The 21,893-nt window shown below is 48.8% G+C and overlaps 1 protein-coding gene across 2 annotated transcripts in view; it reads left to right on the top strand.

Moving 5' to 3' along the window:
• The first annotated feature begins 757 nt into the window (after window positions 1-757).
• Window positions 758-21,893, top strand: part of RAI1 (retinoic acid induced 1) — a 135,765-nt gene continuing 114,629 nt past the window's right edge. For both annotated transcript variants that reach the window (XR_006274532.1, XM_038420251.2), the window contains exon 1: window positions 758-1,055. The gene's annotated coding sequence lies outside the window, so the exon portion shown is untranslated. The remainder of the gene's footprint in view (window positions 1,056-21,893) is intronic.

Raw genomic sequence — 21,893 nt, 5'->3', positions numbered from 1 at the left:
AGCTGTGATCGGCCGAACCTGCGGACACAGCAGGTAAACAACCGGCCTGGCCCGCCAGGGGGCTTACCTTGGCGGGCCGCGGGCCAAAGGTTGCCAATCCCTGGTGTAGATGGCAGTCCTACCACTCCAACAGAAGCCTGTTCTTTATTGGCCTGGGTTTCCTAGGCCCCTGCCCTGCTAATGGAGATTCTCCTTCACTTCACCATTCTTTTGGAGGGAGGGTTGGAGCTGGAGTATATGAAATCCCCCCTCCCAGTGGCCAGAGCCTGCAGCATGGTGACCCCACCTGGCTGTGGATGTATCACCTCTCAAGGCACTTCCATCTGAGGAGAGGTTCATCTACCCATACATGAGTTTTCAGATCCAAATACATCCCTCCTTCCCCTAAGCTGCACTCCCAAAGCCCTATTAAATTCTAACAGCAAAACTGCCACTGAGAGGCAGCTTCCCCAAAAGCTGCAATAAGCCGCCTCAGTGCCCTGTCTCCAGCTAAAAGTCCGGCTTTCCTAAGCCATCCCCCGCCTTGAGTCGGTCGTGCGGGAGGCTGCGGGCGGGTACCCCCGGCGGGCCGGCGCGGCCGCGGCTGGGAGCTCCGGCCCCACGGCGGGGCAGCTTTGCAGACCCAACGGGACGTACCCGCGGGCAGGGCCACGTGGGCAAGCCGGCCGGCAGATGGGGCTGTCGGCCCGGGCAGAACACCTGGATTTCCCCGGAGGGAAACATGAGCGTGCACTTCCGACAGCGTCCAGCCATGCCTCTAACTTTCTTCTCCCCCCCTCCTCGCCCGCTTGCCCTTCCTGTGCGAAGTGGGATCGGGCTGCCATCGACACCCGCGCCGGAGCGCGCTCGGCTGCAGGCGGAGCGGGGCCAAGCCCGGGGGGCGCAGTCCCTGACTTGCCCGCGGGACTCGCCGGGGGAGCGGAGCGGAGCGAGGCGGGGAGGAAATCCGGCCGCGGGGGGCGCTCCCATGGACGGGCACCGGAGGAGCTTCCGCGCCCCGCGTCCCTGGCCCGGCTGCCCCGCTTGGCGCCTGCGGTGAGCGGCGGCGGAGCGAGGTAAGCGCGGCGGAGCCTCGCCCGGGTCGCGGGGGAGCGGAGCGGAGCTGAGCGCACCGCACCGCACCGCACGGGTCTGCGGCAGCAGCTCCCCGGGGAGGCGAGGCCCGAGCGTGCCCTGGGGCTCCGGGCCGGGCTGGCGGAGAAGGCGCCGGGGAGCAGCCAGCGGGGGCGTGGGGGGTTCGGGGACAGCTACTTTGGCTCCGGCTGCCTTCCGCTGCTGCCCGGCTCCGGAGACCGATCCGGGGCCCCGCGGGGAGGCGAGAGCCCCTGGCTGCAAGTGACTCCACGTCGCAGCGGGCCGGCCGGCTGCAGCCCAGCCGCTGGGCGCGCGGGGTCTGTGCTCCGGGCCCCCCCCCCGATTCCTAGGCTGCGGGGGGGAGGGGGCACCCCGCTGCCAACTTTCCAGGGAGCCCCCGAGCTGCGCTTCTCTCCCTTCCACCCACCCCCACGAGCCTAACCCGGCGTCTGCCCGTGCCTGGCTCCCGGGGGGAGGAACGAGACAAGCCCTGCCGCTGCTCTTTTCCTCCTGCTGCAGTTCCCAAGCCGGGGCCAGCGCAGGGAGACTCTGAACCAAACCCCCAAGGACCGAGACAGAAGTTTGCATTTTGACAGTAAAGTTTGAGGACCTCCGGCCTGGGAGCCCGGGCATCCCCCGTCTACCTCTTCTGCTGGAGCAGATTTTTCAGCCGCAGACCTGATTTTTGTGCCGCGCTGGCTATTGCATGGAAATCCGCGGACAGAAAAGGTAGTGGGAGCCCCGAGGCCTCTCCATAGCGAGTAAACAGCCCCCCTGCACCAGGCGGCCCGAGGGTCAGCCTGAAGGAGACACTGTATATTATTTCCCTTCCGCAAGGAATAGACTTTTCAAGGGCTTTCCATCTGTTTGCAATACATCTTGGCTGACGTCGCGGACCTGTCGGAGCCTTTAATTGACGTCAGAGCAGGGGAACTGCTGGGGTGTTTGTTTGCTCCCTGCTGCCTGGACAGGAACGCCAAGCCGCCCCCGAGACACGATCAATCCCTTCTTTGCAAAAGCCTGCGGCGGCCAGTGGGCCCTACCTCTGCCCCCTTTGTGGCGGCTGCCAAGCAACCTGCCCCTCCAGCTGGCCTCTTCTGACTGCTCAGAATGGAGCCCTGTACTCAGCCTGAATCAGAGTTGGGGTCTCCAGCTAGGGGAGTGTCCCAGAGGCCTGGGGGAGGCTGGGTTCATATGGCCATGGTGTATAATCACACTGGGGCCCCCAAAGGTGCAGGGCCTCTCACAGGGCAGATCCAATTGCTCCTGCCTACGGCCAGCTGTAAAGACCCTTCAGCGCCCAGCAGCTGCCTTTTGCTGCAGGTCTGTGCCTTTGGCGCTACCGGTAAAAGTGCCTCCCTGACAGCACATTGTGAGGAGCAGGATCCTATCCACCCCAGGGATACAGCTCTTCCCCCCCCCCATAACATATGAGCAGAACCAATGTAGTGCTAGAACTCGAGGCATCGTCCTTACTGTTGTGATAGAGGGGATAGTCTGTGAGTCGTGCTCGGCTCTGTGGGTCTTGGGTCACGTACTGATCAGTGCCAAGGGCACCATAACAGGAAGGATTTTCATTTTCATTTATTGTTCCTAAAAACACTTTTTTATCCCCATTTGCAAAGACTGGAAAGCAGAGGGACAGGAGCAGTTATGCCCAGGGTCTCACCATGGGTCAGTTGTATAGATAGGTCTAAAACCCAGAAATTTTGATTTCCCAGTCCTAACCGCTGGACTTCCCTAGTTTATACCAATCAAAGTTCCGCGGAGCCATTGGCTCATTGGGCTGATGTGGTTGAAGCATGTCTGTTTCACAGCCAAGGGACAGGAGGAAGCAATGTGGCCTGCATCACGTCCCACTGCCTTTGGCTGCCCTAAGCTGATGGTTTGGGTATCCGTTCTGCAGCTGGGTGAACTGGAGGTGACCTTTCAGTGTGAGATCGAGCGAGACTTAAATGTAAACCTTCAGGATTGTAGTTGTGCCTTAACCGTTCAGCCATTGCACCAATGGCTGATGAAAATGCAGCTTGAGCTATGTTGGGGGATGGGTTAGAAAAGGATACTAAGCAGCTGGTAAAAATGGAGAAAAAGACCTGTTTTATGGTAGGTCTCTCTCAGACTCCACTGAATCTCCCACTGGTATAAAGTTGACCCAGGTCCCCAACTATGTTAAGACAGGGTTTTAAAAATAGCCGCGTGATATAATGACAATGACTTAATGTTTCTCCACTGCCTTTTGTCCAGGAGGCCTGCAAAGTGCTTTGCAGGCTGCACTGGGGTCACTTCAGCAACCACTGAAATGCAGCTTTCTCTGGGGCGTGACATGAGTTGTTCAGAACAGGAAATGAGGAAGAATACTACACCCGCTTGAAGCTACATGGGGAAATTTAGAGAAGTAGAATAGATCTAAATTGGGAATTTAATTACAAGACAACTACAGATACCATCCTTGTCTCATGAAGAGACCACCCATGCTGGGGACCTGTGTCCAGTGTCTCATCCATAAGATGTATCTCCCGGTATAGCTGGAAATCCACACAGTGTTCCTCTTCAGAATCCACAGCTACCAGGAAATAGTTTCTGGGTTCATCTAGGCAGGACAACTGCTCCTAAACATGTATTTTAAGGGGCCCTGCTGTAACACACACACACCAAGCACTAGGGTAAATGGTTTGCCTCTCCCAAAAGTCCCCACCACCCATTGTCTCTGAGCCACTCTACTGCTACTCTGTAGATTGAGTAACTGGGTCCATTTGATTTCCTCCACAAACTGGTGCCAGAACCCAAGTGGGGGGAACCACAGGTTGGAAGAAGGCAGCCGAGAGGCTTATCCTTGTAGGTTGGACCTCACATGTTACTTCATTGAGAGCTCTGAAAAACCAATCTTTTCTCTTGCATTAAACCTCCTTCTGAGCTGCAAATGTTAGGTTTTTATCTGGGGATATTCAGATCTGGGTTTTTGTTCCAGTCCATATAGGGCTCACTGATGAAGTTTGGATCCACAGCCAAACTTCTCCAAAATACAGGCCTACTTAGATCTAGACTTTACATTCAGGACCATCCCTAGTTTAATTACATCTTTGTAACCCACTAGTGCTAGGCTGTTAAAGACAAGGGAAGGTGAGCTGTGAATCCTGCTCATGCACTGGTCAGTGAAAATACCGGAACTTTTGGTATACTAGAGGGTTTGTTTAACTGGTAGAACCAGGCTGCAGCTTCAGATGCATGAACTCCTGAAAGCACTGTTTCAGAGTAGCAGCCGTGTTAGTCTGTATTCACAAAAAGAAAAGGAGTACTTGTGGCACCTTAGAGACTAACAAATTTATTTGAGCATAAGCTTCCGTGAGCTACAGCTCGCTTCCAATGAAGTGAGCTGTAGCTCACGAAAGCTTATGCTCAAATAAATTTGTTAGTCTCTAAGGTGCCACAAGTACTCCTTTTCTTTTTTTGAAAGCACTGTGAAACTGAGCCCTAGGCAATGTGCCAGTAACCGACCTCCGGACCCCGAGAGTTTCAGTTAACCAGGGTTTTATTCTCAGGTTTCCTCGCTCTTATCGTTTTTCCCCCATTCCAGCGCAGGCCACCTTTAAAACTTTTGTCAGTTGCAGCCACACCTGCAGGAGCAGACCCATCTGTGGGTTTCCTCTCGCTGCGGGTGCGGCATGCCTGGCACCACAGGCTTTGCATTCACAGAACAAAGTGGAAAAGTGACCAGACAGAACAGCTGACAGGCTGGGTTGGAAAAGGAGGTGCAGGGGCAGGTTAGGTGGAAAAAAAGACGAAAAAAATTATTCCTCTCAAACTTTCACATTTATAATCTACCGTAAATGGTCAGATCCTCAGCAGCTGGGCTTGATTTGCCGCTCACGTTAGCCTGGACTATACAGAGAGAAGCCCCATTTCAAACCAGTGCAGCCTATCTGTGCTAACAGTTTGCATTGATGCAGCTACGCTGATACAGCTACATTTGTGCAAAATACCACCCTGTAGTCATGGCCTTGCCAGGTTTTGTACAGATGTTGCCCCATTAACTCCATTGGCATTTACTCCTGATTTACGCCAGCATAAGTGACAGAAGAATCAGGCCCAGTGTTTTCAGGTAGGTTCTGCTGCATGGTTACGCTCACAGATGCAGGTTGCTGTATCAAACATACAATTACAGCTGGGAAACACAGACTTTGTGACTTTGTTTCAGCTGAAGTCTTCTCCTTATTAATATCAGCTGCTGACACCCAGCTCCTCACTACCCTGCACTCCGGGCTGTCATTTACCCTGCGTGTGAAAACACTGCCACGTCGGAATGGTGCAGTCCTACACCCACTTTCCATTCATGTACGTGACAACACCAAGAACCACCCATGTGCTGGCAGCAGCAGAGGGGAGACAGTTTGCACCTCCCTTATACATTGTGACCCCTAATGCAGGCTAGGGCAACTCTGAGGGATGCCCTTAAATTACAATCCTGCTGCAATGGCCCCACAGGGTTTTGCAGGGGGACAGAATAGCTGGGAGGAGCTCCTGTCCCCTCTCCTTCAGCCCACACACACCCTGTCCCCAGCCCACGCTGCAACACTCCTTGTTCCTGGAGCCAGCTCTGTTCCTGGCACAGGGGACACATGCACCAGGGATCTTCCCCCGGGGAAACCATGACACCTGCCCTGTGACCCCTTTGTATCAGAACTGCCCAGCAATGATCAATAGGACCCGAGGCATAAGGGAATCAGTCCTAGCACATCCAGGTGGAACTTTTTACAGCAAAGACAGCCAAAGTGTGGACAAGGAGCTGAATGCAGCCCAAGTGGCCGTCACCTGTAATGTGGGAGTGCGGCCCATGAAAACTATAGGTCCCAGAAAGCCCTCGACCATCTTGATCTTAGCGGTTTTGGAGCATGGCCTGCTGGACTTGTCTCCCAGGCCATGCCACCCTAATAAATAGCATGGGTACTCCAGGCTGCTCCATTCTAGATCAGTTAGACGTTGACAGGGCAGCCCTTGATGTCACCAAGTTTGGGTGCTCTTGTTTGAGTGCCTGGGTACGATGGGTTTTGCTCACAGATTGGCTTTCTGAGTCATTTTTTGTCTTTAAATGACAACTCTTTGCCTTTAAATTTGCATGTATAAGTGGGGAACATGACAGCCCGATGCAAGAGGGAGTGTGAGACTTCTTATAAAAAGAACGAATCGGGTTTTATTATCCCTTTGAGATGAGAAGAGAAAATCTATACTGAAGGCATGAAATAGCAATAAAAATGGACTTTTTGCCAAAGCAAAATTAATTGAGTGAATCTCACTCCTCAAGCCTCAGCTCTGAGAGGCTTATGAGCTGGATATGAACCGCGCTGGCCCCTTCCAGGCTGTGATCCCCAGAGGATGAGAGGCAAAGCCCTCCCTCTGCTCCTGAGCACTGGATAATTAAACAAGATGTGACCAGTATACAGAAGCAAAGGGACTCTCGCTCTGGGCCTTTGCATCAGTGACTGATCCCCACAAGTTTCAGTGCGACCCAATATCTTAGATGGAAGTCCTCTAGGGCAGGGACTCTATTTATCTGTATCTGTTCAGAGTCCAGCACCACAAGCCCTGGTCCTGATTGGGTCTTTTGGGTGCTCTCATAACATAAATAATTTACTTATCCTAATAATACAGAGTTTGATGGGTCTCAGCCCCAGCCTCTCATCTCTCCACAGTCCCAGAAACTTGGTGTAATCGGCCTAAATATCGCCAGTATTAATTTCTGGGGAAGCAGCCAAGATGGGTTATTGCAGAAGATGCTCCCTCCAGCTGAACTTGGACGTCAACAAACTGTTTTGGTGGCCTGTCCTAGGCTGGCCTTTTGCTAGTCCTGATCTTCTTGGGATGAAGTCTTGTTCCTACCAACTAGTTTCTTTCCATGTCTCCATTTACTGTCCAAGCCCATCGAGGGCATTGACCCTCCTAGGAGCTTCCTGCACAAAATCTTCATCACAGGGGGACAACCTCACCGTGGCCTCACCCTTTGATGTACGTCTGCAGTGGGTCCAGCTACGCTCTGCTGGTATTTTTCAGTGGGAGGACGGAGGGAGGAGCTGTGGCGAGAGACCAGTGAGGTGACAGAAGGACTCTTCTCAGCAGCTGGTGCAAAGAGGACGAAATTGCATAAACCTCCGGAGTGCACCAGAGACGCGGAGATTAAATAGCAGGAGAGCTGGGAGGCAGAAGCAGCTTCCAGGCAGGAGAAAGGAGAAAAAAAAAAAGGGACAATTTGAACATGAATCTCCTCCCTCTCAATGTCTACCCTCCAATTCTGAGGTCCCAGATTCAGAACCATCAAAATATAGCCTTTTTCAATCCCTTATCTTGTGGCAGCAGAAACAATTGGCCTGTGAAGAAGGGAGAAACAATCTGTTTGACTGACAAACAAAAACACATTTCTGCACAAAAGGAGGAGGAGGCGGCAGCTGTCTGGCTGCTGCTTCTGCTTTTTCATTCCCCTCCCTCCCCTGTCCCCGTGCTGGCTGGCGGTGTCGAAGCCGAGTGGTTGCTTCTGCCAGCGAGACACCCGATGTTCTAACTGGCTGAGTTCAATGTCAGGCGCTCGGCAGCAAATGTCATTGTCAGCCCTGCTGTTTCCAGCCACGGCGGAGCTGACGCAAGCCGCTCGTGTCACAACAGAGAAGGGTTCTGGGGGATGCGGAGGGAAACTTGGCAGCCTTGGTGACCGTCTGCCCTCCCCAGCTGACTGGCTCTGGTGCAAAGCTGGGGCAGAGGAGGGGCACTACGCAGTGGCGGAGAGGAAGCGGGCCCATGTGTTAGCAGAGCGAGGACTCAATCTAGAGAGAGACCGACCAAAGACGGGGCTTTGTGAGGAGCTGGGCTGGATTTCCAGAGGGGAAATTCAGCCAGATTACCAGTCATATGCTGAGATCTCCAAGCATGGGCAACCAAGTCTGATGGTTACAGCATCAGGACACCAGGGTTCTGCTTCCTGGTTTTCCTGCTCACTCACGCTGTGACTTTGGACCACGCGGTTAACAGTACTATGTCTCAGCTTCCCCTTCAGCAAACCAAGGATGATGATAGCTACCCAAGGCACTATTTGAAGGATAACATTGTTTTATTATGCAAACACCATAGCCACCGAGGTGTTGCTGAAGTTAATCCATTTGGGCATTCCTACCGAGGGAGACATCAGGAGAGCCCATTGAGTTTGGGATGCTCTCTGTCTCCCCAGCATGATTTCCCATCTTTGGAAGCTTTTCCATTGATTTTTTTTCCTTTTAAAAGAAAAGGAAAAGAAGCTGATTTTTTTTTTCCTTCCCCATGCTGCATCTTCTGTGAGCTTTGATTGGGTGCAGTATCACTTTCCTGTCTAATATGGCCCTTCCGGGGACACTGTTTGGCTCTGTCAAAATAGGTGAAAAGGGAATCTGAAAATACAAGCATCATCCCCAGTACCTACTTGTGCATGGAGAAGTGTAAGAACAGAGTCTGAGATGGCCTACTGTGACTAGATAATGTATCCAAATATGAAACGGCAATAAACAAAGTGTAAAGAATGCAAAAAGAGCCATTGAAGCCACAGTGAGATTCCTAATTGCCCTTAGTCCAAGGTTGGTGTCAGTGGGAACTAAATAGGAAAGATTACCTCTTATTAGTGGGCTACTCAACTTTTTAAAAATTTGGTCTGTTGCGCTACACATCAAGTAGCAAAGCAACACCACATTATAAAAATGTAGTTTGCTCACCATGGGATTCAGGATGAGTGGCCCTCAATTCATGAATGGTGAATTTCAACAGTTCGTTTTGATGCATCAGTCCAAGCATGTTATGCCAAGCCCTTTCTGTATGCACTCATCTGTGTATACTTGTACAAAGTTGGTACAAATAGAAGCTATTTGGACCAGTTCCAATGAAAGCGCATGTCACAATGCTTTATTGCGATCACCAGTTCAGAGACTTATGAGTTGAAGAACAAAAACCATAGTGCCTGCATCTGCTGTAGCAAACTTCTAGAGCCAATGAGCATGTACCCTGAAGTAGCTGCAAAAGAGCTGTAAACCAGGAAATTAGAGAAGGAGAATTACTAGAACAAAATGCTGAGGAGTTGCCCCTTTTGCAAGTGGAAAAGAATGGCTAGCGAGCGGCCAAGCTAACAACTATACAGTCCACATCGGTGTCATACATCATAACCCACCCTGAGAGTCAATGCTGCTGGAGGAACAAAAGACAGTTGAAGCAAACCAAAAAAAGCTGGCTCTCTTTAGGACATTCAAAATGGTGCTGCGGGTGCCCATGTATTCACCAGAGTAACACTTGCCCTTCTAGTTTGCTGACAATGACAAAAACAGTAAAGGTAGGCCCCAGGTGGCATACCTGCCTCTGCAGCCAGACAGGTCACAGCCAAAGGAATTGTTTGGCTGTCAAGAAGTGTCTATGTGATCAGAAAGCCCCTGAGATTCAGAGCCGGGACCCCTCATTGGTCCTTTTTTCCAGCAAAGCTGCGCAGAAGAAGGGGCAAACAAGGAAGGGAGACCTAAAGGAATGAAAGGCCCGTTATAGTGTTCTAGCGGTGATAAAAGAAACCAAGAGAAGGAGAGATGAGCGGCAGCAGTGCAAATTAACGGATCCAGTTGGCTGGTGACTGACAGATGCTGTTTCTCCAATCAGCTGTTGCAGCCGACTAGCTTTGGCATGGCTGTCGTGACAGTGTGCCCCGCTCCTGAGTGCAGCCCCAATTCTCTGTCCTGCCCTAGGCCCCTTCGTGCCCCATGCCTCTCCTCTCAGCTGGCCCCAAAATGCAAGTCCCAGGCTGAAGCCTGATCCACTTGGCCATCTGTTACATACAGGTCAGGGCAGTTGCATCTGTACTCCCCTCCATAGTCCGGCAATGACACCCACTTTAGGCTCCTGGCTCCTAAGCTGTCACCTCTCTTGTGTGGAGACTTGCGTCTCTCTTCCCTCCTGATGGGTTTTTCCAGGCTGCACAGCTCCCTGCCTACACTGAGGTCCCCAGCGAGCTGGACAGTCTACACAGGCCTGCTTCGCTTTCTCCCCAGAGGCTGTAAACAGCATAATTGCCCACAGTTAGACATTACCACTCAGTGCTCTCTAAGCAAGTATGTGTATTCTTCAGGTGAAAGCATTACAGAGAAAACCTATTCAAACCAATACAAGAACCTGCATGCATGCTAATAAGCTTAGCAGAGATCATCCCAACTCTGACGTGAGCTCTGGCAGGTGATTAGTCCTTCAAATTCCACCCAGAGGTTTTTCTGTGGTTACAAGTTCAACACCTTTTGCTCAGAACATACCCCCCATGAATCTGAGAGTCACTGCTTTATACAGCTTGGGCCTTTGATCTTGGGATCCTGGGAACAGACAATGGGTTACTCCTCAGGGCATAGCTTCAAAAGGTTGGGTCTGGAGCACGGTTGCCAACTTTCACACGGTAAATAATCACCCCAACTTTCACAATAAGCCAAAAATCAAGCTAATCTCATTTCAAAACAAGCCAGTCCCTAAGAATCCCAACACTGTATGTGACTAGATCCCCCCCCAGCGTGGGGACTGGGTCACAGTCTGGGAATATGGTGGGCCCGCTGTGCACCTCTGACTCTCTTTCCCCTGCTTGCCGGGAGCCGATCAAAAAAAAAAAAGAAGAAGCAATAAGCTACAAGCCAAACAATCTACAAGCTCAAAACTAGCCAACAAGCAACTCACAAGCCACTTAAGCCAAAACCAAGCCCAATTTCTGCGTTTTTTTAATGGGTTTGGCATGTCTGGTCTGGAGGTGAGAATTTGTATTTGCCCAACCCATGTATTTCCTAGGAACCCCACTCAGTGAAGATTTTGTTCGTGTCTGGCACAGTTGTTTAAAAGACTCGGAACACTTCCCAGGGTTTACATTAGTCAAGTCTCCCCCCTAGAGACTTTCTAGATAATCCCACAATAGTACATAAATATTTGCATTTTTAATGCAGTACACTCCTAAAATGCTTAAACATGATTTGATAAGGTTTAACTTAATTCAATAAGGTTTGTCCAGGATACTGCAGAAAACTGCTAAATCTGTCACACCGGCCTTCTGCTTTTTACCTTTCTCTCCTCTTACTCGTCCAACTCTGTATTCTGAGGCTGCCCTGAGTTCCAACTGTCCAGCCTCCAGGACATGCAGAAAGTTGTAGCCTGCTCTCTCAAGCAAAACCAGGATGGTATCAGATCACCCCAATCTCAAATGCCAGCATTGGCTCCCCTGTTCATTTCAAGACCCAGTCCCAAAATGCCTTCCTTGTTTTTAAAGCCTCTCAGCCCAGCCTGTCTTAGGGACCTCAGCTTCACTCTGCTTCTCTATATTTGGTCCCTACACACAACCAAACTACTTTTGGTGCAAGAGCATCTGTCACCTGGAGCAGTCTTCCTATATCTTGTTGCTTCATTAACTTGCCACTGGTTTGCAAATAATTTCCCCCTTGCCTGCAATACGTAATTTATCTTTCTGTTACTGTTAATTCTGGAAAGCGTTTTGGATTAGAGTTTGCATGAAAAATACTATACATCTTGAAGCTGTTCTGTAGTGTATTCTTCTGTGTTTTATACAGTACCAAGAATGTTGTGGGATCGATCGAGCTATCTTAGCATCTGGGCACTGGTATCATTATAATAATTAATGCTGTGTGAATAATTCGTAACAATTATTCAATGAATTTCACTTCTTTTCTGTTCACAAGTCGTTTGTGCTTTCCTCCAGTTGCATTCATGATTCAAAATGACTTTCCGTTCCCCCAATTGTATTAGTTATTCAAAATTATTCTCCAGATAATTTCTGCAAATAATTCTTGATGCTCGCTCTTTTGTGAGGCGTTCATTATGAATATGTAATTTCAGAAATTAGAGGTGCTTTTATTGGCCTCTTAGGTCATATAATATGTTTCTGCTTCCTGATTGGATGAGTGTAACTCTTAGAGTCAGGTTTCTGGTGCAAGTGCTTGCAAATAAGAGTTTTAAATCCACTTTCTCCAAATATCCTGCAATCGCTGATCAAAAATTAACTGTATTGGCAAATATTCCTTCTGATAAACACGTTGGCCACAATATTCGGAGAATGTAAACACAAGAGTGGCACAAGTGCAACCGAATTTCATTTATGTAAAAATTTGAGTGAAGATTTATAGAGACTTTTTTTGCAAAATTCCCAAGCTTCAGTAATGATGATAATCAAAATAATCTTAATATGGAAAAATAATGTTGAAAAAAGACATTGATAATAACCATACTTTGCTTATAAATCCTTCCATCTCATGATCTTATTGTGCTTTACAAACACTGGTTAGTTGTGCCAAAGCCTTCTGTGAGTTTGGTCTGTGTTGTTATCCCATTTTATACTATAGATTCTGATCCTTTCATCCTATTCTGCAATGAACGCCAAGCAGAGAGAGATCAAGGACTAAATATTTCCCTGATTTACACTTCATGCAAACAAGACTCCAGCAGTCTCACACAGAGTTGGAGTCAGGGCAGTTTATGACCCAAGTGACTTGCCTGTGGTCACGCAGAAGATCTGTGATACAGCTGGAAATGGAACCAAGGTCTCTTGATTCTTGCTCTGCTGCTTTGACCACAAGCACAGCCTTTCTCCCATTTAGAGATCAAAACTAAATGGTGCACAGAGTTCAGACATTTTCTCTAACTGGCAGGCTGGCTCCTGCCACCTCTTGTAGAATCTCTTCAGTTCTAGGGTTTTTTTTCTTTTTTGGTATCCGTGTGAGTCAGAAAGGCCCCACCCTTCCCCCCATTTAATAACACACACTGGCATGGCATATTTATGCCTCCAAAGTGGAGCATTGTGTTAGCATTCTTGTTGGTACAGAACACACGCTCCATGGCCTCGTGCTTCCAACAGCTGCTGCTGCTGATTTCCCTTAAAAATTAAACCCCTGGAAAGGCATGGTGGGGATATCTTAAATGCAGAGCTGTGGCATGCAGTTAATCATATCCTCTTAACAGGTTTATTCGCTCATTAAATATTTAAGACTCGTTTCACTTTATCAATAGCGTGGAGGCGTGTGGGCCCTGTGTGAAGATTTATGCACACAATAGGACTGGCTCATTTGGGGTTGTTGGAAGGCAGCTGAGGGCTAGCTAGAATTTCACCAATGGGGAGATTTTTGCTTTTTATACCTAGGTTTATAGATTCTGATTGCAATTTGAAGGCAACTACGGCATTTAGCCCTGCAGCTCCTATTGGGAGTTGGGGGGCAAAGTTCCCCCAGTTGGGTTTGAAAATCTTAGTCTATTTTAAAAAGCAGGAGCAGAGAAGATCAGGAAACATGATTGTACTGTAAGTAGCCCCTCTTGTATTAGGTATTAGCAGCGCTTTGTGTCATAGAATAATAATTAAAAACAAAATCTGTGAAAGCAATAGATGTGCCGGGGGAGAGTTTTGGGCCCAGTTTCCTGCTGCTGTTTGTAGAAGGGTCTTTGCTGTTGTGGTTGCTATGTGAATTCTGACTCTTGGGTTGTGCTGGAGTTGTCTTGCAGGTGCAGCATCTGTTGTTCTCTGGTTATCACTAGAGCTGGTCTCTTAACAGCATTAGGTGGGACTGATCTGGCTCTTCTCTCTCAGTCGTGCTCCGGGCAATGCAGAGGTGGCCAGAGCACAGAAGCGGGCCAAGCGCAGACTCTGAAGTTACACAATGTGACCTGTGACCATCCTCTTATATAACACATTGCTGGAGCCTGTACGGCCGACAGGTCTCAGCACGCGATGCTCCGGTACAATCCCAGCGGCCTCTGCTGAGATCCAGAAGGTGCGTCTCATGCTGGGACCTGTTGTGTGTCTGAGCTGCACCTCCGTATTTCTGTTTTTATGGCTGGTCTTTGGGCTCCCAGCAAACTGCCAATGACCTTGCTTGGGTGACGCTTGGATGCACCTGGGACAGTGTGTGTGTGTGTGTGTGTGTGTGTGTGTGTGTGGGGAGGTATGGGGACCCATCACAGTCCCATTCAAAAACCTAACTCAAGCAGTGAAGGCTGGTGGTATTCCACAGTGGGATGGTCAATGCTGGATACGCTGCTGATGGGCATGTGCTAAATACCAGTCTGGATTGCAAGGTAAGTTAGACGGAGGAAGTGTGCATGCGAGAGAGACTTCCTCCAACCTCTCCTGCTTTACAACACCCTTTAAAAAAGGATCTGACAGCGTTAAAACTGTGAGGCTTTTTTTTTTAGTTCTGTGATAGCTTTCCCCCTCCTCCCCCCACACCTTACAATAGCAAATGCATCTGTCACTACTTTCCTAATGAGCGTTCCAGCTGCCCCTTTGGGACTCCTACCTCTCCATGTGGGTTTGGGCTTGTGGAGTTCCCAGAGGGGAGGGAGCGGCAGACGGACCCCCTCGCTCGCCCCCTCCTCTCCAAGGGCAGGTCGTCCAGAGGGAGGGGAGAGGAGGAGGCAGCTATATGTCAGCGCTCGGAGAGCTGGCTTGCACCCCCTGCAATCACAGCCAATAATGACAAAAAGACACAGCTGCTGCCAGAGATAGAGAGCTGAGCGCCAAGCATTACAGCAATGTCACAGCCCTGGGACGGCTGCTACTGGCGAGAAATTTCCTCACAACAGGCAGAACTACAGGAAGGAGGCATTGATTTAATAACAAAGACCGTCTCCACTTTTGGGGGGGGTGCAGGGAGAGGAGGGGTGTGGATTTTCAAGGCTTTTTCCTCCATGTGCCATTGAAGTTGCCTTCAATAAAACCCATCACCCCAAAGCTGGGCTAGATGACCTCCTGAGGTCCCTTCCAACCCTGACATTCTATGAAAGTGTCTCCTATCCCATTCTCAGCAGTACAGCGGGCCGGGCGCTGGAGTGCTCAGATGCTAGCCAGCCTCACTCCAGACAATGGCGGGGAGGGTGATTTTCCAGTTGTAATAACAAAAGGCAAATGGGGAGGAACGCTATGCTGGGCTCACCAAGGATCATCCTCAGCATCAGTCCTTCTCCCAGCCCACTGCTGGTTAAAAGCCCAGCTTTCTGGTTGATCAGTCCCCAAAAAGTTGAATTAACCCAAGTCAGGGCCTGATCTGATCCATTGGGGTCCCTGGGAGCCCTGCCATTGATTTTGGTGGACTTTGGGTCAGGTTCTTAAGGAGGAGAGATGGTTCTGTGATTCAGGTGCAGACCTGGCTCTACCACTAACTCCTACTGTGATCTCAGGTCACTTAAAAGCAGATCCTATAAAATGCAAAGTGCCCTCAGTTCTCATTGTCTTCAGTGGGAGTTGAGGTGACCCAGAACTTTGCAGGATCCGGCCTGTAACCAGTCCATGCCTGAGCGTCTAACGTGGGGATAATGAAATACTAACCTACTGCACGAGGGTGTTGCGAGACTGATTCAGTTAATGTTTGTAAAATGCTTGGAGACCCCGAGATAGAAGGTGTAGAGAAGGGAAAGTGCTGTTATCAGTGTGCCTAGCTTGGCCAGATGACTAAGGGAAATATGATAACTGTCTATAGTTGGAGGATATAAATGCCAAGGAGGGAGAGACTGGTACACGGGAACATGACGAGCAGCAATGGAATGAGGAATAGGAAAGGAAAAGTACAGGGTGATTCTTAGGAAATATTGTCCACTGGTGAGATCTGGGTAAGTTGTGTGGCACTCTTCTCAGGGAGAAGGTGGATGTGTGGACATCTGGGTCATTTAAAGCTGGTCTGGACAAAGAGCCAGAGAATATACTGTAGGGAACACGCCTGTGCTGTTCTCTAGATGGATGAGGTGATTTCACAGGTTTCAGCTTCAATTTCTACGATTCAGTTCTGTGCAAAGGTTTTATAATATAGGCGCCACGCCTGGACATTTCAGACCTGGATTTCAAGTCCTACCTAAAGGTGGGGTCCTGGTTTGGCCCATGATAGAGATTCAGAAGGGGGGAAATCATGATATTTGGAGCTTTAATTTATATCCCTGCCCACGTATTGGACTCATCCCTTGATGGATCAAGGCACTAAGTGTGACATTTGAATTGTGCGTCTAGGTTTTGCATGGCCCTGTGCCAGTGTTCAGTTTTGGTTTCCAGTTACGAGCACTGTAGAGAGATCAGTCCCTCTCAGATTGAGTTTGGCATTCTGGTTTAAGCCCATCTATAGCTGTACTGGGAAATCTCTGTGTCTGTGGCCAGTGGGGACTGCCAAGGCTGAATAGTTATTACTTATTGGCATTGTGCTGGTGCCCAGAGCCAGCAGCAACAACTTTCTTATCTCCTGGGAGGTGCTCAGCCCCCTCGCCCCCACTCCACCTCTTCCCCCAAGCCTCCATCCAGCCCTGCCTCTTCCCACCCTGTTCCTCCCCATAGCACGTCCCACCCTTGCTCCTCCTTCCCCCAGCACCTCCTGCACGCCGTAGAACAGCTGATCTGCAGCGGGCAGGAAGCGCTGGGAGGGAGGGGGAGGAGCTCATCGGCAGGGCCACCAGTGGGTGGGAGGTGCTGGTGGGGGAGAGCTGGCTGCTGGTGGGTGCTCAGCACCCACCATTTTTTCCCCCGTGCCCCAGCCCTGAAGCACCCACGGAGTCAGCGCCTGTGTCGTGAGCAGCTCCATTGGTGCCAGGTGTTGTAGAAATGCAAAAGAAGACGTGGTTGCTACCTTGAGAAGATTCCAATCTACTTATGCAGATGGTGGTTGTTTATTATTGTATCATAGTAGTGCCTAGAGAACAGAGCAGAGCCCCGTTGTGCTAGACCCACATAATAAAAAGAACTTGCAGTTTAAGTAAGCTAAGTAAATCTAAGTCCCCACTCACCAACAGTACCTTACTCTCAGAGGTGTGTGTTACTCTCAAACTGTGAACCGTCACTGCTGTAAATTTCAGAGCACACTGCCTGTGTTTCAGAGACAGCAGCCATTGTGCCCTCCGAATTGCCGCAGCTTGCTACTGAGCGTGTGCACGCGCACTGTGCTCTCTCCAGTGAGAACTTTGCTTTGGTTCTTTCTTTCCTCTCATTTTCCTTAACATCAAATAGAAGTCATTCAGACTGAAAATATAGAGCTGCTCTTTGTGTATGAAAAACATAACTCCAAAGACAACCGGACCTGCCATGGATTGTACTCCCTGATGGCAACAGTGCTTCTTTGTTACAGCCGTTGTCCCTGACCCGTCTCCAACGTCTGGGGCACTGTCTCTTTAAAGCTTTAGTATGTAGTGTCAAAGCCAACTGAGAGTTCAGCTTATTAATGGATTCACTCCGTTAATATTCCAACAGTTTTTTCCCCACCAGCATAATTTAGAAAGGGGGAGGGGATAAGAAAACCCAGTCACATTTCTGGGGAGGGAGCCATGGTATGGCTCAGTGCTTTGGAGAAATGGACCCGGCATGGCTGATCAGTGCCACAAGGAGATACTGGGCCAGCCCTTTACCTTTCTGTCTATGTGTACGTTTCTCTCTATGGCTTTCTCCTGCGGGGTTCCCGGCATCAAAGCTTCTTCCAGTTCTTATGCTAATGAGGTGCATTAATGCTTAATGACTGTGAACAGGCTTGTTTAATTGCACCTATCTGAGCAGGAGGCACGTTGCTGTATAGAGGGAACAACCATGTAAGCAGCTGCATGCCCTCCTGGACAGTCTTAATTACATGTAAAACTGATGTGATCTAAACCACCAGGCTGGTGATTAGTTTAGTGAGGCAGGTGGTACTTTGCAATTCAGTGCCTCAGAAACTCAGAGAAAGTAAGATCAGATTCTTTCTTAGGCGATGGAGGATAAAGCAAGCCCCGATCATCCTTGAATTTCCTGTTGGGTGGGGAAAAGCACAGCATAGTAGATTAATTTAATTAATTTATTGCCGTTAGTTTGCAAAGACATTATCTGCCAGCGTCTGTGCAGAATACTGAGCAGTCCCATTAATGCAATGCTATTTTGCCTGTAAATCCTCTCCCCACGGTTACAGGAGGAATAAGCTGCAATGGTCTCAGCTTTCTGCAGTGTTTTCTCGCGCCATTTGAATACGGCTGATTGTCTGAACTACAAAGGGGCCCAGCGCTAATGCAAAGCCATCCCTGTTCGCAGAAGACCTAGATTAATGACTCCGCATGCCTTGCCTTGGCTGTAAACTGGATTTCCCTAAAGCAGCTCGCAGAGCTGCTGTCTGCTACAGTATCTGGGCTTCTTGCAGATCTGCAATTGTTCAGCTGGCGAAAGCAGCAGAATCTGGGAGCACCTCCAAGTGCAAGGCTGTTAAGTAGGGGTGCACAGGTATGAAGGTACCTGTCATTGCAAGCCATCTGCTGCTAATTAACACTACTCACTTTGTGCAATTATTTGTTTTGCTTTTATTCACCAGAGAAAAAGCACTTTTGGAAACCTAGCACTTTTTTGTGCAGAGAACATATAGGGCCCAAACCCAGCAGTATTGCAGGGTCCATCCAAAAACGATTACGCTACTAGCACAGTCTCTTCTTCCAGTCCCCCGCTCCTCAGGCACTCTTTCTCCCCACCCCCAAAAGGAGCCTTCCTCTCAATCCTACTCCCTGAACACTTCCTCCCACCCAGTTCTGCTTCCTGTTGGCCCCCTGATCTCTCCCCCAGTGTCCCAAAACAGACTGTTCCCAACTCCTGACAGTCACTTCCTCCCAGTCCCCCAACTTATGGGCTCCTTTCACTTCCTCGCCAAGTCCTGTTCACTGAGCAGACTCTCCTTTCCACTTCTACCCCCAAGTTACTGCTGATCTTCCTCTCCTATCCCTCTCTCCATCCTCCAGCTTTAAGTATTTATTTTTAGAAAGCCGTTCCAGAGGCTTACGCTTTTTACACAAGTTAAAATCAGAGTCATGGGTGTAGGTCAGGGCAGGATTTGATTCTTGGTTTCTTCCGGACTCGCTGCTCCGCTCAGACAGCTGAGCCCAGATCCCAAAGATTTAAAGATCTTGCCTTAATCCCAAAATTTGTGGGATTTGGCTTCTTTTACACATTTGTTTCTGTTGCATCAGGATTTGGCCCAGAATTAGAGGTCAGTGTGTATAGTTGCCAGTTGTTTTTTCCTGCAGCAGGTAGGAGAATGCCCCCAATAACTGACCAAGCACTTTCTCCCAAACAACTGATACCGTTCTTGGCCAGCTCCCTTGCCTGAATTAACTTTGAGTGGTTTGATGCATTTCATCTCCTCTAGTTCACTTGCATGATTGTCCACTATAATACAAACGCACAGTGGCCAGACTATGAAAGTACGTGAGTAAGTGACAGGGAAAGCCACATGGGAGACCTGGATTCTTGAGGGAAGCAGCAGTGTTCTCCTCAGCTTCTGGAGATGAGAGAGACTGTGGAAGAAGTAAAAAGAAAAGGAGGACCTGTGGTACCTTAGAGACTAACATTTAATTGAACATAAGCTTTCGTGAGCTACACTCCTATGAAGTGAGCTGTAGCTCACAAAAGCTTATGTTCAAATAAATTTTAGTCTCTAAGGTGCCACAAGTACTCCTTTTCTTTTTGCGAATACAGACTAACACGGCTGCTATTCTGAAACCTGTGGAAGAAGTGGATTTTGTCTCCGGAGAAGCAAGGGGGAAGAGAGTTGTAGTGACTCCTTCGGTACTGCCTACCAGCTGATTCCTTTTCTGTGTGCAGAGTGTTGCAGTTGTGGGAGATGAAACCAGTTTAAGGAGAAAAGCGATGGCAGGGCTGGATCCAAGAATCAGGTCCATACACGCAAGCTGAGTGTTTGTTTTTTAAATCCTTAATATTAAATGGCCCGCCCTATAAGGTTCTGGGTGCAATCCCTCAACATTCCTGATGAAGACTTTGGATCAGCTAAAGAAGAGACTTTTCCCCAGAAAATCCATCCCATTTCGTACACCAAGCCTGGGCCTGCCAGGAAGAGAGACTATATGAGCAGTAGCTGTGTGGATGCCCAAGCAGTGCACAGGCGATCAGTAAAGATCATAGTTACGTATCTCACTATCGAGGGTCAAGGCCTTGGTTTAAGTGACTGTCAGTAAGAAGGGACCGTGATCGGCCCCAACTGTGCCTTTGCCTCTGGAGCCAATAGATATTGATGTCCGGTGCGTAACCCTGTCCCTTGTCATGTGACTAGCACCAGGCAATAAAGACCATTCTTTTCCCAGGTGTGTCACACCTTGAGTGCAGTAACTAGGTTAATAGTCCCACTGTTACTGTTGCTGTCGGTTGTTGCTGTGTGTGGTTTAGGCTGGGTTCCTAAGGCAGCAGTGCATTGGCGATTATATGTTACCTTTGCAACAGAAAAAAGCTCTATTTTGATTTTAGGTTCTGAGAAAAGCAGGAGCATTTATAGAAAGATGCTTTAAGTGAGGGATCCACGATTTTACATCAGCTCTACAAATGCCCAACTTTTAGAGAGAGTCGGGACCACTCCCAGTGTTGGGGGACAATACTGGATGGGAGAGGAGCTCAGTCTGTCCAGATTGTGATTCAACTGAGTATCACACTGGCAAAACAATCCTTCACGTGCTGAACCCTAGCCCAACTGAAATGTTTGCTTTGAGTTCCCCGTTTGCCAAGCACACTTCCTTTCTTTTGATTCTTGCCACCTACTTACAGCCTGATTGCAACAACAGAAGAAAAAAAAATTGCAGCGTTCAGTAGAAGGCTTTCCTGTCTAATGACGTTAAATTTATTAACCAAAACTCCCGTTGCACCAGGGTGGGATCTAATAATATTCAGGCTATAGAGACATCAAGTAGAAAGAAGCTTAAAGCCCTTTTTATTTCACAGTAAAACTGTCAGTAAATAACTGGATTGTCTTGAGACTGAGAAAATGGGGATTTATCTTCCTGAACATGAAAAGTGTGCTTATTTTTTTATCAGCTTCGAAAAGCCCCAGCAACCTTGATTTTTCTTCCATCCATTCTCCACAGCTCCACCAAGCCCCAAAACCACACAAATCAAGAAGCAGACTCTAAAGATAGTTTTTAATTAAATTATTAAATTAATTCCTTTCCTTCCTTCCCTATTTCTCCCTCGCCTCCCTCCTCCATTCTCTCTCTCCCTGTTTCCCCAGCTAATGACTTCTAAGCACTGTGGCATTTGAGCACTACCTGTCAGTAACACCACACTTCCATGCTGATATTTAAATTGGGCACTGAGACACATAATTCCCTGCAGATGTTTCCCCATTTGAGGATATTCTCGGAGGTAAATCTCCAATCGCTCCCTGTTTTCTTTAATAACGCTAATAGGCACAGATTAATTAAACTGTTATATTACTTCCTTCTTTCTACCAGCACCAGTTAGAAATCTTATTACCTGTTCCTCTCTGCTTGCCTTGTCCCCAAGGTGGTTAAATTCCAACCAGTTTCCCAGATTTCTCAGAGGCTGTAGCACCAGGTGAAACTACAGACACTATCTCCAAAGGGCCAGATTCTGCTTTCAGTTCTACCCTGGCAACCCTCTTGAACTTTCATTGAATCACACGGGTGTAACCGAGGTTAGAATTTAGCTCAGTCTGTCTGAAGAGGTTCTTTCTTGAAAGTAACAGCAGGTCTATTGTTGAGTCTAGATACCCTCTCTAAAGGACCGCAGCTGTAGGGAAGAGGAATTGTATACATCTATCAACTCCTTGAGGGCCCCAGGATGTATTAGTTAAGATTGTGGGATAGCATGTCTGGGCTGTAGTGAAGGGTTCTTTTGAATGACACTCTGGACTGACGGTTGCACATCTGTAGCTCTATGGTTAGGTTTTCCAGACGGTGGGAATGTGACAGTGTGTGGGAAAATTAGGGATAAAGGAGGCACACTAAAGAATGCATGGGTGGATTTTGATCAGATAGCTCAGTGGGGACTCGCGCGTTGACCAAAAAGACCAGACCACAATGCA

This window comes from Dermochelys coriacea, chromosome 10 (assembly GCF_009764565.3).
Source record: "Dermochelys coriacea isolate rDerCor1 chromosome 10, rDerCor1.pri.v4, whole genome shotgun sequence".
Classification (NCBI taxonomy): domain Eukaryota; kingdom Metazoa; phylum Chordata; order Testudines; family Dermochelyidae; genus Dermochelys; species Dermochelys coriacea.
The sequence above is the reverse complement of the archived record's forward strand: the minus strand, read 5'-3'. Positions and strand labels throughout refer to the sequence as shown.